Source organism: Macaca thibetana, chromosome 9, assembly GCF_024542745.1.
Source record: "Macaca thibetana thibetana isolate TM-01 chromosome 9, ASM2454274v1, whole genome shotgun sequence".
Classification (NCBI taxonomy): Eukaryota; Metazoa; Chordata; class Mammalia; order Primates; family Cercopithecidae; genus Macaca; species Macaca thibetana.
Window position 1 is genome coordinate 29,136,549 of NC_065586.1, and position 18,106 is coordinate 29,154,654.

Sequence of the window (18,106 nt, forward strand, 5' to 3'; positions counted from 1 at the left end):
GCAAGTTAATGCCTGATCACACCGTTTATACAGCACTGTGGTTAACAATCTGTCTTCCCTAAGTAACTCATTTAACCTTCGTAACAATAAGAAGCAGTTGTTCTAAGAAGCCTTTGTGTCTTTCTCTGAGATGGAGAAAGGCGCAGAAGGCTGAGTAGAATGACAAGGCAGTCATTATGGTAGAGTTGGACCTAAATTTAAGGTAACAGTCTTCAAGCACAGTGCATTTCACACCGCAATACAGCTGTTATGAACATTTGCTGAAATAAAACAGCTTGATATTCTCCTGACTCAGTCCTCTCTCACTGACACGACAGAGAGTTGGGTTGAGGTCCGGGCGGATTTAGACCCCCCCCCGCCCCCCGCACCAGTAAAGACACATAAGGAATCCGCCTTCCAGAAGGACGGGGGAGAATTCTGGGTGTGCGCGGCCATGGAGCGCGCGCGTGCGCGGCAGCTGCCGCTGCTGAATAGCTGAGAGGTGCACTGGGGCGGCAAGCTGGGCTCGGAGTGCAGCGGGGTCAGGATGGACGAGGACGTGTTGCACCCTGAAGAGCCTCATCATCCGCGACAGTGGGGTGGGCAAGTACAGGTGAGGCGGGCGTGCGGGCCGTGATGAGGGTGGCTGGGCTCTTTCTGCCTACGTGGCCGCTGTCTCTTGGGCCGCGATGGGAAAACCTTTAACCGCTGCACGCGTCCACGATGGCGGCCGGGCTGGGGTCGGCCCCGCTCGCGCCCTCCTCGGCCTCTGGGCCGCGCTTTCCCGCGGCTTCTCCTCCCCTCGCCCCACCCGCGCCTGCCTGGTTCCCGGCCTCTGCCAGGCCCAAGTTCTCTGGGTCGCTCTCCCTCCTGTGGCGCGGAGAAAACACCATTCCAAGGGCCGCCGCTCCGCCGGCCGGTTTGCTGCGCGGAGCTCAGGGCGCGGCGGGCTGGTTTGGGCCCGAATCTGGCCGGGGGGCGCCTCGCCTCGAGCTCTTCGGAGTTCAGGTTGCCTGTCACCCCGAGACCCGGGAGACATAACTTTCCCACTTGAGGGTTTCTGTGGGGCCTTCTCTAAATACATAATGTCCTCGGGAAGTTTCGTGACGCCTTAGGTCCCATTCCTGGCCTGTTTGGGCGCAGCCTAATGTCGCTTCTTTTACTTTTTTATTAGTCGGCTGTGGAAGAACTCCTGGATCTTGTGACTGCTGGAAAATTTCGCTTTAGTGTAAGTGGTCCACAGCTGAAGCAGTCGGACCACCTTTGAAAATAAAATGTAATTGTTATTTCTCATTTTGCCACATCCCGTGGAGACAAAAGATTAGTGTTGTCTTTTCATTTTTGACTTTTTTCGTTGGGGAAAATAATATTGACAGTGGAGTTGAGTATAAGGTAAGACATGGATCTAGGTGGATGTTGCTAGAGGGTTGTGATTTCATCCAGGTCTTGGAACAGAGTTCTCCAGGTGAAGTCATTCTTGCCGTCTGATTATGAGTAGGTTATGTTCAAGGCCGTCCTGATCCTTAAACCACATTTAGACTCCAGGAGCTGTAATCAGTTTCATATTTTAGCTATAGCTTCTGATACACATATCTTTTTTTTTTTTTTTTTTTTTTTTTTTTTGAGACTGAGTCTTGCTCTGTTGCCCAGGCTGGAGTGCTGTAGCGAGATCTCACCTCACCGCAACCTCCGGCTCCTGGGGTCAAGCGATTCTCCTTCCTCAGCCTCCTGAGTAGCTGGGATTACAAGTGTGTGTCACCACGCCCAGTTAATTTTTGTGTTTTTAGTAGAGACAGGGTTTCACCATGTTGGCCAGGCTGGTCTCGAACTCCTGACCTCTAGTAATCCACCCGCCTCAGCCTCCCAAAGTGCTGGGACTACAGGCATGAGCCACCGCCCCTGGCTGATACGTATCTTTCAAATAACTTGTTATTCATGTAAGATTTTACAAATTGAGGTATCCTTATACAAAATAGAATGAAAGCTTTCCTCATGTACCATAAAATTACAAAGTTTTATACCTATGTAACCAGCACGTTCTGCACATGTATCCCAGAACTTAAAGTATAAATAAATAAATAAGATTACAAAGTTTTACTTTTTTAGCTACTTCAGGATTTTAAAGCTTACTATGTAATAGATTCTGAAATTTTTTGTATTTTTAAAGTTTGACAATACATTTTTCCAGTACTCCTCACTTAATGTACTCTATGTCTACTATAGTCAGAGGGATTTGCACATACCAAGGAATAGAATAATGAAACACTATGGGTAAGCAAACCAGTATGATTTGTGTGTATGTGTGTAAAACGGATGAATAAAATTATTTACATGCTCATCTGTTATTGCACGTACATATTTGAGGGTTAAAAAGTTAATGTAATAAAAATTGCCTTAATAGGAATTTCATAACCTTGTGATCTTTCTTTTTCATTTCTCTCTTTTTTCCTTGACATATGGTTCTCATTTAAGTTCAGACATATGAAATTGGCATTTTTGAAGTCACGAATGGTTGGTTGTCATTTCATGTAGTTCAACCCAATACATGAAATTGGGTTGAAATTGGTTAGCACTTTATGTAAATGTATTGCATGGGTGACAAGTTAGGGTGGTTAAAATTTTCTGGGAAGTTAACTAGAGTATATAAATGAGTTTGGTTCCCCGTCCCCCCTGCGCCACCGCTTTTTTTTTTTTTTTTTTTTTTTTGAGATAGGGTCTTGTTCTGTCACCTGCTGGAGTGCAGTGGTGTGATCACAGCTCACTGTAGCCTTGACTTCCCGGGCTCAATCGATCCTGCCACCTCAGCCTCCTGAGTAGCTGGGACTATAGGGACGAATCACCATTCCTGGCTAGGGTTTTTTATAGAGACACGTTCTTGCTGTGTTGCCTAGGGTGATCTCGAACTCCTGAGCTCAACGGATCTTCCTGCCCTCAATGGATCCTTGCAAAATGCTGGGATCATAGGCATAAGCCACCATACCCGGCTCTACTTTAAAAAATTTTTTTTGTAGATGGGATTTCCCTATGTTGCCCAAACTATTCTGAAACTCATGGGCTCATGCCATCCTCCAGCCTTGGCCTCTCAAGAGTGCTGGGATTACAGGCATGAGCCATGGCACTCAGCTGAGAGTCCCTTTTTAGAATAAGTTCTGTTAAATGGGTTTATCAGTCTCTCTAGTTCACTCCCCAGAAACAAATTGTATTTAGGCCTGATCTTTTTTAAACTTTTCCCTTATTGCATAGTGGTGGATTATCAATTGCTCACTGCAAAATTTTGACACTTTACCTCTTTTGTGAAAGGATTGCATTTAGTGAGAAAGTTGTCTTATTTGGCTAGATATACATTATTGTCCTATGTGATATGCTATGGAAAAGAACCTTAAACACGTAATCACCTTTCTGGATAAGAATAACTCCACTAAAATAGAAGTCTATATTTAAAGTGAGTGAGTACAGAAACGTTTGTCATGGATGTGATCTTAAAGGGTTGTTTTTACCAAGTTTGTTCTGTTTCTTTACAGAGCTGGAACTAGTGGAAGTGAAATAGCACTCATGTTGTTGGGGAATTATTGTACGATGAAGGATGTCTTTAAGCCAAAGTAGTGGATTACTTTCTAGTTTATTTCTTGGTGTTGGAGTCCAAAGGGTATATGGTAGTAATCAGGAGATCAGGATTATGAAACTGGGGCTGCCACTTGTGTGGCCTTATGTGTGATACTGGAATGCTCTAGGCCTTCATTTCAAAAGTGAGGGGGTAGGAATAGATACCTCTCAAACCCTATCTAGTGTTGACTGTGTAAGACTCCAATTCTGTGGCTAGACCCGGTGAGGTAGAGGTAGCAGAGTGTATCAAGAACTGGAAGGGATTAAAGAGGCCTGTTACGTAAATTGCTGTCCCTCCTATGCTCCTAGCCTTGCCATTCATTTTGGTGAATTTCATTTGTAGATAAAGAAATGCAGACTAGTTATAATCACATTCTGTTTGTTTTAAATTTGGTCTTACCTAAGTGCCATGGTGGTAGTTACTCCTTCCATCTCTACCTCTGCATGGAAAGCATTTTGCTCCTTTAACTTTGAAATATGAAGGTGTAAATATACAATACTGTAAGAATGGTGCTTCTGCCAAGTGCAGTGGCTCATTCTGTAATCCTAGCTACTCAGGAGGCTGAGGAAGGAGGATCACTTGAGTCCAGGAGTTCGAGACCAGCTTGGGCAACATAGCAAGGCCATGCCTCTAAAAAACTGAAAAATAAAAAAAATTAGTCAGCCATGGTGATGCTAACCTGTCATGCCAGTTACTTGGGGGGCTAAGGTGGGAGGATTAGTGAGCTAAGATTGTACCACCACATTCCAGCCTGGGTGACAGAGTGAGACCCTGTCTCTTAAAAAAAAGGGTGCTTCTTAATCATTTTGAGATTGCCAGTTCCTTTCAAAATCTAATACAGAAATGGACTCTCTGCCCCTTTCAAAGTCTAATAAATAGAGAAATGGACTCTGCCTAGAAAAATGCACACATAGAATTTAGAATACATTTGGGGCTACCAGGGTACCCCTTGCTAAGATCTGATGTATACCCAGAGCCTGTATTAAAATTTGTTACTTCACACCATACCACCAATTTCCTGCCTCTCCTGACAAAGTACCGTTAATGACAATGGCGGTTGTTAAGGATTAGCAACCATGAGAGAAAAACCTCTGGCTTTTTGTCTGTACATTGCCATATGTTCAATAAGTAATACCCAATATCATTATTACTTGTATTATTATTATAATATTATTATTACAACTATTCTACAACGTTATATTAACTTAGGTTTTTGTAGTAATCTTTTCTGTGGTGACCGCATATCTTTTCTATTTTTAAATTATGGGTAACTGAGTATTGGGAGAAAAGAAATTTTTTATAGGTTTCATTTTAGAGTCTTATTAGTGCTGTCACCTAACTTATGTTCGAAGTAAGTAAATATAGTTAAGATGTTAAATAGAGAATTATAGAATTTGACTCTCCTGTTGTACTTTGATTCTGTGGTGCTCGTTTTATGGTAAACACAGGAAAACCAAGTAAGGTAGAGTTAATCCTTCAAATATAATTAATGACACTGGGTTTGGAAACTACCAGGAAGCCATTATGTTTTGCGAAATACTCTGTGGACAAAACATATCGCTAGCAGCAGTAATCACAACCTTATGAATATTACAGTCTAATTAGAAATTAGAATATTAGAAATATAAGATTTTTCTATAATTTTAGACATCTGATGACTGTTTCTTTGATATTATTAATAAAAACAGATCAACAGAACAGACTGTAGAAGTTAACGAGGCAAGATTGAATGATTTTAAAATTTAGGGCTTTAACATTAGGTTTTATTTTTGAGGAGCTTCTGATTGACACTTCTGCTTCATAGTAAGTAAAATAATTCTGGAAGATGGAAAATCTTAGAGTACCCTTCTAATCTGGTGTCTTTTGCTTTTATCCTTCCTTTCTAGTTTCTTACCATTTCCTAGGTTTAGTCCTTTGTTCTCTCCCGCCATAACCATGGCAGTTGACTTCTGTTGATTGTTCTTCCATTTTTTGTTGGCATTAACTTTTCAAAACAAAGAGTACTTCTTGTCATAACTTTCTTTAAAAGCCTTCAGTAGCTTCCAGTTGCCTACTTGTTTTTATAAACCCTACCTGGTGTTTGCCTGAGTATACCTACTCTGTCCTGTGATCTTTTTTTTTACCTTTTTACTGTATCTTTTCTTCCCACTTAGGCAGTAGCCATACTGCATGTTACAGAATGCTAGGCTTTGATATCTTTCTGTTTGTGCTTGAATTTAAAGTGGATTACAGGTCAGATTTTTTAAGTTACTTTGTTTCATTCCAAGAAACTTTATTTTTTCCCTTTTCATCCATGTCAATTAAAGTGTGACATGTTGCTAGTATTTTCTCAGGACATCAGAACAGTTAAAAAGAACAACAAAAAATCCTCACCTTTTGAACTTGGGGGATTGTGTAGGAGAGTATGGGGAATATATTTAATAGTAAACTACTTTGCTTTTGGCAGTTTTTTTTTTTTTGTTTTTTGTTTTTTGAGACAGAGTCTTGCTCTGTTGTCCAGGCTGGAGAGCAATGGCGCGATCTCGGCTCACTGCAGCCTCCGCCTCCCGGGTCCACGCCATTCTCCTGCCTCAGCCTCCCGAGTAGCTGGGACTACAGGTGCCCGCCACCATGCCTGGCTAATTTTTTTGTATATTTAGTAGAGACGGGGTTTCACCATGTTCGCCAGGATGGTCTCGATCTCCTGACCTTGTGGTCTGCCCGCCTCGGCCTCCCAAAGTGCTGGGATTACCGGTGTGAGCCACCGTGCCTGGCCGCTCTTGGCAGTTTTTAAATTGCCTTTCTAGTAATTTAATTCTTCTCTGTATGCTTGCTCTGAGGCAGTATTCCTAGGAGCAGGCCTCCATCAGTTATTTTTATTTGCATTTAATAAATTATGATGAGATATAATAATCATGAACACACTTATCATATGATTAGAAAGAAAAATTCTAATTCCTAACCTGTCTTTTTAATATCTCTTTCAGCCTGCTCTTGAGGTTCACAGATGACACCTTTGATCCAGAACTTGCAGCAACAATAGGTAAGCCTGTGTTTAAAAATTCAATAGAAATGTCTAATATTTTGTTGCTTTTGGGCTTTTTTATCTAAATTCTTCTACCTTCCTCTTACCACCCCACCACCTCCATGTCTGTTGACATTTTATTTGTCCTTCAAGATTTAACTTTGGTATCATTAAATCTCTGAGGCCTTTCTAGATCTTACCAAGAGAAAATAATTTCCTTATCTGTTGTCTCATGAGACTTTATTAAAACTACTGATATTATGGTTATCCGTACACACATTTCTTTCCTGTATTATGGATTGTCTTTTATTTTGCAATATACAACAGTTATTTGAGTACTTACTGTATGCCATGCACTGTTACTAAGAGGTGGGGTTATAATATTGAATAACATAAAATTGGTGTCTGTCTTCATGTACCTAACAGTAGAGTACGTTAATTTTGTATGTTCAGCATTTGCTACAGTGTTTGACATGTATTCTGATCTTTGCATATGTATTGATATTAGTTATTAAGGACTGTTAGGAGCAGTGATACTTAAATGCCTTTTAGACATAAAATTTAGATGGCCTGAAAGTGGTTAGTAACACTAACTTATAAGAGTATATGAGAAGATAGAGATAAGTATTTTGGTATCATGTGTTTAGACCGCAGACAAGAATGTAAAGGAGTGAAAAGACCACTTGGAATAGTTGAAAGGTAGCTGAGCTGAGTCAGAGCTAGGTAATAGTCTTGGCTTTGCCTTGAATTAGGTGTAATCTCGACTTACTAACGTCATCTGTAAATTGGGAGGTTTTGGGGAGACAATACTTTTTTTCCCTGAGCTTTGAAATTTGATGATCTGATGAGATTATAGTAAAGATGATCCTGGCAGTATTATTAGGGAAAACAAATAGTTTATCTTAACTGCCTTTATTTGTTTACATTTATTGTATGTCTATTTTTTTCAGACTCATATATTTCTAAAAATAGGAGAAATAATTCTTGTGTATCCTACTAAATTACTCCATCCAAATGTTAATATTTGTCACATTTGCTTTATCATTCTCTACATACACACACAGTATTCTTTTAAAAAACTGCATTGGCTGTTTTTCTGATTTCTTTTTTAAAATGAATTATTTTGAGAGTAGGCTTGAAGACATGATGTCTTTAATGTCTACATCATATATTTCTTAAATCAACATGGATACAACTCTATTGTCTATGCACAGATTTTGTCAGTTGTCCCATTAATGTCCTATATAGCAAAAGAAAAATAATTTATTTGGGGTTTGGGATCATACATTGAATTTAGTTATTTCTCTTCAGTCTCTCTCTTTTTTTTTTTTTTTTTTTGAGTTGGAGTCTTGCCCTGTCGCTCAGGCTGGAGTACAATGGTGCGATCTCAGCTCACTGTGACCTCTGCCTCCCAGGTTCAAGTGATTCTCCTGCCTCAGCCTCCCAAGTAGCTGGGATTACAGGCATGTGCCACTGCGCCCAGCTAATTTTTGTATTTTTAGTAGAGACTGGGTATCACCATGTTGGCCAGGCTGGTCTCGAACTCCTGACCTCAGGTGATTCGCCTGCCTCGGCCTCCCAAAGTGCTGGGATTATAGGCATGAGGCACTGCACCTGGCCACTCTTCAGTTTCTTTTAATCTGAACGGTTCTTCAGTCTTTGTCTTTCCAGGGCCTTGATATTTTTGAAGAGTAAATAATTATTTTGTAGAATGCCCTTTAATTTACATATATCCAGAGTGTCCTTATGGTTGGATTCAGGTTATGCACTTTTGGCAGGAATTCCACAGAAGTGTTTCTCAAGCACAGTGTCGGGAGGCACATGGTGTCTGTTTGTCCCATTTACTGGTGGTGGGACTTTGGTTACTATTGGGTGATATATGCCAACTTTTTCCTCTGAAGTTATTATTTTTCCCCTTGTAATGAATATATTTCTTTTGGAGAGATACATTGAAACTATATTAGATGTACTCCTTTTCATCATATTTTTTGTCCTCTTATTTTAGCATCCATTGATACTTCTTGCCTGTGACAAGCAAAAAGGACAATGTATGATCCTGCCATTCTAACTGTGGTGGTTATCAAATGATGATATTTTCAAATGCGATCACTCTGTCTACTTACCTTATTTGAAATTCTGTTAGGAAGAGCTCTTTTGTTTTAGTTTTAAATTTGAGACAGTCTCACCCTGTCACTCAGGTTGAAGTGCAGTGGCATCATCTAGGCTCACTGCAGCCTCCACCTCCCCGGTTCAAACAGTTCTCCCACCTCAGCCTCCAGGGTAGCTGGGACTACAGACATGTGCTACCACTAATTTTTGTATTTTCAGTAGAGGTGGGGTTTCACCATGCTGGCCAGGCTGGTCTCGAACTCCTGGCTTCAAGTCATCTGCGCACCCCGACGTCCCAGAGTGCTGGGATTACAGGCGTGAGTCACTGCGCCCAGCCAAGAGCTCCTTTTTGTTTTTTCTTTTTTTGCGAATTCAGATTTTGTATATTCAGGAGTTTTATTTAAACTTTGAATCTGAAAGAAACTTTAGGAGGAACTCATAGATTTGTGGGAAGAAGCAAATCTACATTATTTTCTCTCTTCTAAAATCACAATCCATGTATTTTGATCTTTTACTGAATTTTAACATATCGTTTCGTCACTAACATAAAGTGTTTCAATAGTGTTTGTAACTCACACACAAATACTGGAAATAAAAGTTATTTACCTGAGTCCATTTTTGTGGCAGGCAGTTCACTTTACATCGCTTTCCAGACAACTGGAATTTGAGGCAACGTCTATGACAGCGATCCCTTTGTTTTCACCTGGCGTGTGTTCTCATCAGACTGCTTGCCGTCACATCGTGCTTCAGGTAAAAAGCTTTTATGAGTTTTTAAATCTCTTTGTGAAAAATATTTTATTGTGGTAAAATATGTATGACATAAAATATGCTATTATAACAACCCTTAAATGTATAATTTGGTGGCATTAATTACATCCATACTGTCATGCAGCCATCACAACTGTCTGTTCCCAAGTATTTTTCATCACCCCAAATAGGAACCCTGTTATCATTCTGCAGTAACTCCCCATCACCACCAGCCCCACATTGCCAGTTGACGTTTAATCTACTTTGTCTCTGTGAACTTTCCTATTCTAAAGATTTCATATAAGTGGAACTATATGTTTGTCTTTTTGTGACTGGCTCATTTCACTAGGCATAATGTTTTCAAGGTTCATCCTGGTAGCATGTATCAGAACTTCATTCCTTTTTATGGCTGAATAATACTGAGTCCTCCAACTCTGTTCTTCTTTTTCAAGATTATTTTGGTCATCTGAGACTCCTTGCAATTCCATTTGAATTTAGGGATTGGCTTCTCTATTTCTGGGGGGAGAAATGATTCTCAGAATTTTGATGGGATTGTGTTGAATCTGTAGATTGTTTTGAATAGGACTGGTATTTTAGCAATATTGAGTCTGCTAACCCAGGAACTAAGGATCTTTCCATTTACCTACGTCTTTTTATGTTTCTTTTACCAATGTTTGGTAGTATTCAGCATGTAGGTCTTTCACTTCCTTAGTTAAATTTATTCCTAAGCATTTTATTTGTTTAGCACTATTTAAATGGAATTGCCTTCTTCATTTCCTTTTTAGATTGTTCATCGCACATGTACAGAAAAGCAACTAATTTTTGTGTGTTGATCTTGTATCCTGAAGCTGTGCTGAATTTATTAACTCTAGTAGTTTCCTTCTGGATTCACATGGATGTACTTCCAGCTACCCGGGAGACTGGGGCAGAAGGATCAGTTGATCCAAGGAGTTTGAGGCCAGCCTGGAAAACACAGCAAGACACCTACAGGTATGTGCCACCACATCTAGCTAGTTTTTGTATTTTTAGTAGAGATGGGATTTCACCAGTTTGCCCAAGCTGGTCTCGAACTCCTGGGCTCAGGCACTCACTCTACCTGCCTGAGCCTGCCAAAGTGCTGGAATTAAGGCATGAGCCACTGTGCCCAGCCTAAAACTGTGATATCTTGTTCTCATTAATAGCTGTAGAAATTATAACTTTTGGCTGGGTGTGGTGGCTCACTCCTATAATCCTAGCACTTTGGGAGGTCGAGGCGGGCAGATCACCTGAGGTCAGGAGTTTGAAACCAGCCTGGCCAACATGGTGAAACCTGTCTCTGCTAAAAATACAGAAAACCAGGTGTGGTGGTACACATCTGTATTCCCAGCTACTCAGGAGGCTGAGGTGTGAGAATCACTTGAACCTGGAAGGTGGAGGTTGCAGTGAGCTGAGATTGCACCACTGCACTCCAGCCTGGGCAACAGAGCAAGACTCTGTCTCAAAAAAAAAAAAAAAAGAAAGAAAAGAAAAGAAAAAAAATTATAAAAATTATAACTTTTTGTAAATTTTTATTAGGCTGGTGTCTTTTACTATTTCAGTTGCATAAATATCATTTGAGGTGGGCCTGGTCTTTGAAGGCTCTTTCCAGCAGGTGTCTCTTTCACCAGGCTTATTTATAAGTCTTTATTTTTTTTTTACGGTAAAAGAAAGTCTATAATATATCAACTGTGCAAGGGAAGACAACAGTAAACTTACAAGTCTCTTTCCAGCTATCTAAATTAGTAATTCAACAGGACAAAATAAAGACATGTTTAGACAAGAGCTTTATCTCTGTGCTGCCTCCTGGTTAATTTCCTTGGTTTTGTCTTTCAGTGTATTAATTCTTTCCAGCTGTATTCAGTCTGCTGCTCAGTATGACCAACAAGCCTTAGATTCTCTGTGTGTGTAATTTTACTTCTAGAAGTTCTATTTGGTTCTATTGCAAATCTATTCCTTGATTTCTACTTTATACTTTTATGTCCTTAATTTGTTTAATTACACTTATTATATTCTTGTTCAGATAGATCAAATCTGCTTGCTCACATTTTCTCTTCTCTCTCATTGATCATATGTTTTATTATTTGGGATTATGAGCTCATCTTGAGTGAGAATCTGCAATGATTTGATTTAGGCATTTATCTTCCAGCTCTGTTCTGTATTTGCTTCTTCCAGAAATGCAGGAATCACATGAACCTGTCCATCCACAGATGAAGTGGTAAATAAACTGCCATATTAGATACATGACGGTGTACTCTTCAGCCATAAAGCTTCGGGAAACCCTGTCATCAGCAACCACGTGGAGGAACCTCTCCATCCACAGATGAAGGGATCAGGAAACTCTGGTTTATATACTGAAGGGAAATGCTTTTTGGCTACCAAAATAATGAAATTATGTCGTTTGGAGCAACACAGAAGAACCTGTCCATCCACAAATGAAGACATCAAGAAACTCTAGGATGTACACAAGGCAAAACACTTCAGCCATCAGAATCATGACATATGTCACGTGGAGCAACCCAGTTGACCCGCCAAGGCTGCCTCTTCCTCCACAGGCGGATGAACGCTGTGGCTGCTGCTCCTGCCTGGGCCGTGCCCTGACGCTGCCAACACCACTGCTCCTCTATTTATAAGTCTTAATAGGGTTGCTGACCCAGCTATAGCTGAACAGCTGACATGTACCTCATGCTAAGCCGGGTGCTTCATATGTATCTAACTTGAAAAATGCTGAGCTACTTACCTTAACACCATTAACTTTTACTTAAAAGTTTGTTTTTCTTTTTTAATCCAAGCGAGCTCCAAATAAGTTTTAGGAGGCTCCTCAAAGCCAGCAAAGTCTTTAACTGAAAGTAGAATTTCAAAGTACTGTAATTGGATTAGAAACCAAACCCCAAAATTAAATGTGAAGATTAGTGTCCGTACTGAACCGGCCCATCTGGTGGACACAGGATTTGTGTTATCGACCACAGTGTTACCCAGGATTCATGATTTCTGGAGTTTGTCAGTGTTAAGAAAATTGGATTGAGTACCAAATACAGCAGAGCAAATCCAGATTTGAGGCAAGGACCCTATAAAATAGTCATGCAGTACTTTTGTTAGGGTTCTGGGCACAAATCTTCCTCATCCCTCCCACCTTCTCCTGGCCTGCCTGTAAACCCGAACCACCAGGTACCTCAATTTTCTTCAAGGTCAGGCTGTTCTTAATGTTGCTAAATTGATCAAGGAAATGGGTGAGCCACTGCTTGCTCTGCACATAGTCCTCAGGGTGCTCAGGGTTCAGGCAGTACAGCAGCTGCATGGTTTTGGCCCGAAGGAGTAACTGGTCCATTCCTAGGCTCTCCCCAAAGATGTGTCCTCTGAAGAAGCTGGTCAGGTAGAGGGGGTGTCCACCATGGTTGTAGATGGGGAAGGAGATGCTGCTCAGGTCGAGCATTTTGTTCACCTGCCAGGCGTATAGGAGCGGGTTGGGGGCACCACGCAGAGCATCTTGTACCTGGCCCACACCTACTGGTACTGGATCTGGCTTACGTTTCCCTGCGCCACACACAGATCCTGCACTGTACTGTCCAGTCAACTGACTTCAGCAAAGATGTCTGGGTCCAGCAGTGAGTTACTGTGGAAGGCCACCAGAATGGAGGTGATATCAGCCTCGGTGCTCTTCCTGGAGGCGGAGAAGTGGTTGGAGTCCTCTGTGGTGAAATGGCCCTGCATCAAAGTGGGAGACATTCAGAATCAAGGTGAAATTGGCCTCAGTGCTGGTCCTGGAGGCGGAGAAGCGGTCAGTGTCCTTGGTGGTGAAGTGGCCCTGCATGAAACATCACTCCCCCTTGGCCGGTGAAAGAATAAAATAAAGCTGGCCACTTGCATTTCCCTTTCAGTTTATAGAATACATGTTTTGGAAATAGTGTCTTCTAGATCTGTCTTTTTCTTTTCTGATTTAACTTATTAGCAAAGCTAAGTTTTGTCTCTTCATAGTGTTGCTTTTGTTTCAAAAGCTTCTATGAGATTTGTTTACTGTGTGTGGCTATATGGCAGACAATTTGTTCAAGTGGCCTGCCTCCTCTTTCTCACATTGACCCCTTCAGGAGGAGTTTTTCAAGGGTAATGAGTCTTCTCTCTGAGATAAGAATAGTAGCCAGAATTAAGAAGGTAAAGTGCATTGTGGAATTAAATCCTGATTCCAGTGGAAACTTAGTTTATGGCCTTAGACAAATGTTTACACTTCTGATCCTCAGTTTTCTCTCAAAGAACTTCTGCTCATATCCAATTCCTATTAAGTGGAAGTACTCTAACCTGGTATTACTAATATTCGGTTAGATTTTTTCCTAATTTTAGGTGTTAGAATATATCCTAATGTTACCAGTTCTTCACTGTTACTAAAGTGCACGTTAGATTTCTTCAATGATTTTTTTTAATTGGCATGGTTGATACAAAGCATCCTTCTATCCAAATACTGTGCTCAGTCGCCTAAGTGATAGTTTAGAACCATACTATCTCTCTCTGGAAAGAATGCTGGGGCTCCTGACTACACACTTTGACTAGAGGGGAAAATACTCCTCTTGTATTTTATGATGGTTTTTCTTTCTACTTGATTAAGAAGAGAGTACAAAAAGGTGCTTATTGAAGCATTGTCAATTTGGGAACAAGATTCTCAGGAATGAAAAATTTGTGACTGTTCTCAGCATGAAAGGGAGAGAGAAGATTACCTGATCATTACGTGCTTATTTGAAAGTCACTTTCCTCCCATGTCTCAGCATCTCACTTTTTAGAATGCACACTGAATGCCTGGGATCTCTTTGTTTTAGAACAGACAAAGTTGCATTGTTAAAGGAATAATATTTCCAGGGAAAAGGCTCAGTGCTCAACGGTTACTCTATAAAGAGATTTGAAAAGAAAGTCAAGGGAAGGTAAGGAAGGCAACATGGCTACCAATCTCGTGGGTTCTACTAGCGTTATTTCATGGAAAATGTCACCTTTTTATAGGAGAGAATAAATCTGAGAATCAACTGGCATCTAAACTCCATTTCTTGTTTTGTCACTGCTTCCCTGATTGACTATGGAAAATACATTTAGTCTTTTGATACCTTGGTTTCAACAACTATAACTTGACTTAAGAACTTTTGTGCATGGACTTTGTAATAGTTATCTATTTCTGCCTACAAATTACTTCAAAACTTAAATTGTTGTTTGAAACAACAAACACTATCTCACAGTTTCTGTGGGTCAGGAATCCAGACATGGCTTATTGGGTAACCGCCTGAAAGTCTTACTAGGCTGTAGTACAGTTATTGGCTGCAGCTGCTGTTTCATCTGAAGGTTCAATTGAGAGAGGATCCACTTCTGAGCTCACTCACATGGTTGCTGGCGCAATTCAGTTCCTCCCAGCTATTGGATTAAGGGTCTCAGTTCCCTACTGAGTGTTGGTCAGTGAATTCCCCTCAGTTCTTTGCCATATGGGGGTCCATAGAACAGCTCACTACATGGCAACTGGCTTCTATCAAAGTGAGCAATAAAGAAGTAAGCAAGAGAGGTTTGCAAGACAGAAGCTACTACGTCTTTATAATCTAATCTTAGAAATAGCGTCACATCCCTTCTGCCATATTCTGTTCATTAGAAGCAAATCTGTGGGTCTAGCCATACTCCATTGCAGGGATCACACAAGGGTGTGAATGCAGGCATGGATTGTTGGGGCTCATCTTAGAGGTTGTCTCCCGTAGAGTTAGCTACCAATCTGAGGGGCCACAGGGAACCATGCATCTGGGCCAGAACACAGGGATTTCATACCTTAAGCAGGACAACATTCATTCAAACACACACACACACACACACATATATATGTATATGTTTAGATGTTTCTCTCTAATCAAAGAAGCAAGGCCTGTCCCTGACGAGCTCCCTTTTTCAGATCCACCCTGAACTGCCTAAGTTAACTCCATGGACCTTGACTAGGTGAACTGCAGAGTCCAAGCCTAGAGTTGGGTCCTGGGTTTAATCCTGGTTCTGTCTTAGCCCTATGACCTTAGGCCACTTCTCTTCGGCTTGGTTTTCTTTGCAGCAGAAAGTGCCAGGTTAGATCCCAACAGTGGTTGTCAAATTGGCGTGCCTGTGAAAACCACCTGGGGTCATTAAAAAAATTCCTCATGCCTGGCACACTCCTGACAAATTAAATCCGAAGATCTGAGGGTGAGATTGAGGCAACAGGACTTCTTACAGCTCCCCAAGTGATTTCATTGTTCAGCCAAGGTTGATAACTACTCATTTAGAAGATCGGTAATCCTAACTCTGGTACATGAGAATCATCTGAGGAGCTTTAAAAACAAATACAGAAGCCAGAGTCTTAGGACCATTAAAATAGAAATCCTTGGGGACTGGTCGCAGACATGGTGTCTTTCAAAGCTCCCCATATGATTCTAATGTGTAGCCAGATTTGTGGACCCTCAGGTTTAAAAATCAAGAATCCTCCTTGATCTAAGGTTCTAAGCTTGTATGAATGCACTTGTAGAGCTGTAAGCACGTGTACCACCTTCCAGTGCTCTCTGACTCTGAAGAAGGAGATGATTATTCCCACCCCCAACATCCATCTTCTCTGGGTTTACAATCCCCTATTTACAATCCGTAAAAAGGGCACCCTGGACTTGACCTCAGTCTCATCGTGACACAGCACGCCAGCGTTCTTAATCTTTTTGGTTACAGAGACCCTTTTAGAAACTTCATGAAAACTGTAAGTCATAAGGAGGATCTTACATGCACATCAGATTGATCATGCAATTTTCATGGACCCCTAAACTCCTGATACAAAGTTAATTATATTTCACTATAATATATATAAAAAAAAAACTTATATAACCCAGAAAAGCAGAATTTGCAACATAGTAGAAATAGAACCAGAGCGAGAGTTCTAATCCTGGTTCCACAAGTCACCAGTCAACATTTAGGAGTCACTGAATCACTTGATGCCTCAGTTTACTCATATGCCCAATTAAGAATTATACAGTCATGCACCACATAATGTTTTGGTCAACTACAGATCACATATGATGATGATGGTTTCATATACAAATACATTGTGTTACTATTGCCTGTGGTATTCTGTATAATAACCTGCTGTACGGATCTATAGCCTAAGAGCAATAGGCTATACCATACAGCCAGGCGTGTCGCAGGCTCTACCACCTTGGTTTGTGTAAGTACACTCTGTGATGTTCGCACACGATGAAATCGCCTATGACACACTGCTCAGAATGTGTCTCCATCATTAAGTGATACATGACTATCTACTCTATCTTGCCTGTTCCAGAAACAAAGTGAAATTAATAATATAAAATTGGTTTGATCAATTTATAAGTATTACATTGTCGTTGAAAATAGGAGAATTAGACCAGGAGGTCTTGGTGTGGCCCTGGAGTAGGTGAAACTGTGCATGTATCTTCCTTACCTTCCATTCTCATAAAGAATCGCCACCTTCCCCACATACACCCTGACCAAACTATCTTTGGGACTGCAGCACCAAGGTGTGTTTTTGTTTGTTAACTTAGTCTGAGTGCCTGTGTTGACCAGGAGGCTTTGAGAATAAAGGTACATAAAAGTCTTAGCGCCTGGATGAGCCTGGGGAGAAGAGATGGCATGCTGTGTCCTTGAATTTGGAGTGTGATTTGCACTCTGCCCTTGCTCCCATGAACTCACCATGCACCAGTTCTGGTCCTTGGTGGGGAAAGGCTGAAACTGGAACCAGGGGTCTGAAAAACAATCTCCCAGACTTCACAGTAGCTGCCAGATTGGCCACACGGTTGGCAGAAACCATCCTACTGGTTAGTGCCAGGTGGTTTGGAGCAAGAGGGAGCACAGCCTGGATTGCTTTAGGCCAGGAGTTCGAGACCAGCCTGGGCAATACACAAGACCCTGTCTCTACTTTTTTAAAAAATAAAAAGTATTAAGAAATATGAGGAGAAAGGACTCCTATTTCATAGTTAACCAACTGACTGGAGTTGCAGTGCTTTTAGTTATCAATGGAGATTGTACTGCATGTGTTATCTTCAGATTTGACGGTCATCCCAGTACAAGAACTGAAGCTGTTCAACTAATTTAGCTGAAGTGGTAACAGCTCTGAGGCAAGAAGAGTGTAATCTAGGTTACTGGATCAAGGGATAGGTTATTATATTAGGGCTGTCCAGAGGGAAAGAACCAACAGGATATGTGTATATATAAAACGGGGTTTATTAGAGAGAATTGGCTCACGTGATTACAAGGTGAAGTCCCACAATAGGCCATCTGCAGGCTGGGTAGAGAGAAAAGCTGGTAGTGGCTCAATCCAAGTCTGAAAGCCTCAAAACCAGGGAAGCTGACCGTGTAGCCCAAGAGAGCCCCCTGTAAGCCACTGGGGCAAGTCCCAGAGTACAAAGGCCAAAGAACCTGGAGTCTGATGTACAAGGGCAGGAGGAGCGGCAGCAAGCAGCCAGCCTGGGAAGAAGAAAGAGAGCCAGAAGACTCAGCAGGCTGCTTACCCCACCTTCTTCCACCTGCTTTGTTCTAGCCTCGCTGGCAGCCGATTGGATGGTGCCCACCCATATTGATGGTGGGTTTTCCTTTCCCAGTCCACCCACTCAAACGTCAGTCTCCTCTGGCAACTGCCTCACACACACACCCAGAAA

At 41.4% G+C, this 18,106-nt stretch overlaps 1 long non-coding RNA gene across 1 annotated transcript; it reads left to right on the forward strand.

Annotated features, from left to right (window-relative positions):
• Positions 1–431: 431 nt before the first annotated feature.
• Positions 432–17,856, forward strand: LOC126962976 (uncharacterized). Its single transcript, XR_007728876.1, has 4 exons — positions 432–592; positions 6,550–6,605; positions 9,324–9,446; positions 11,634–17,856. It is a non-coding gene; the product is annotated as an uncharacterized LOC126962976 (long non-coding RNA).
• The last annotated feature ends 250 nt before the right edge of the window (positions 17,857–18,106 follow it).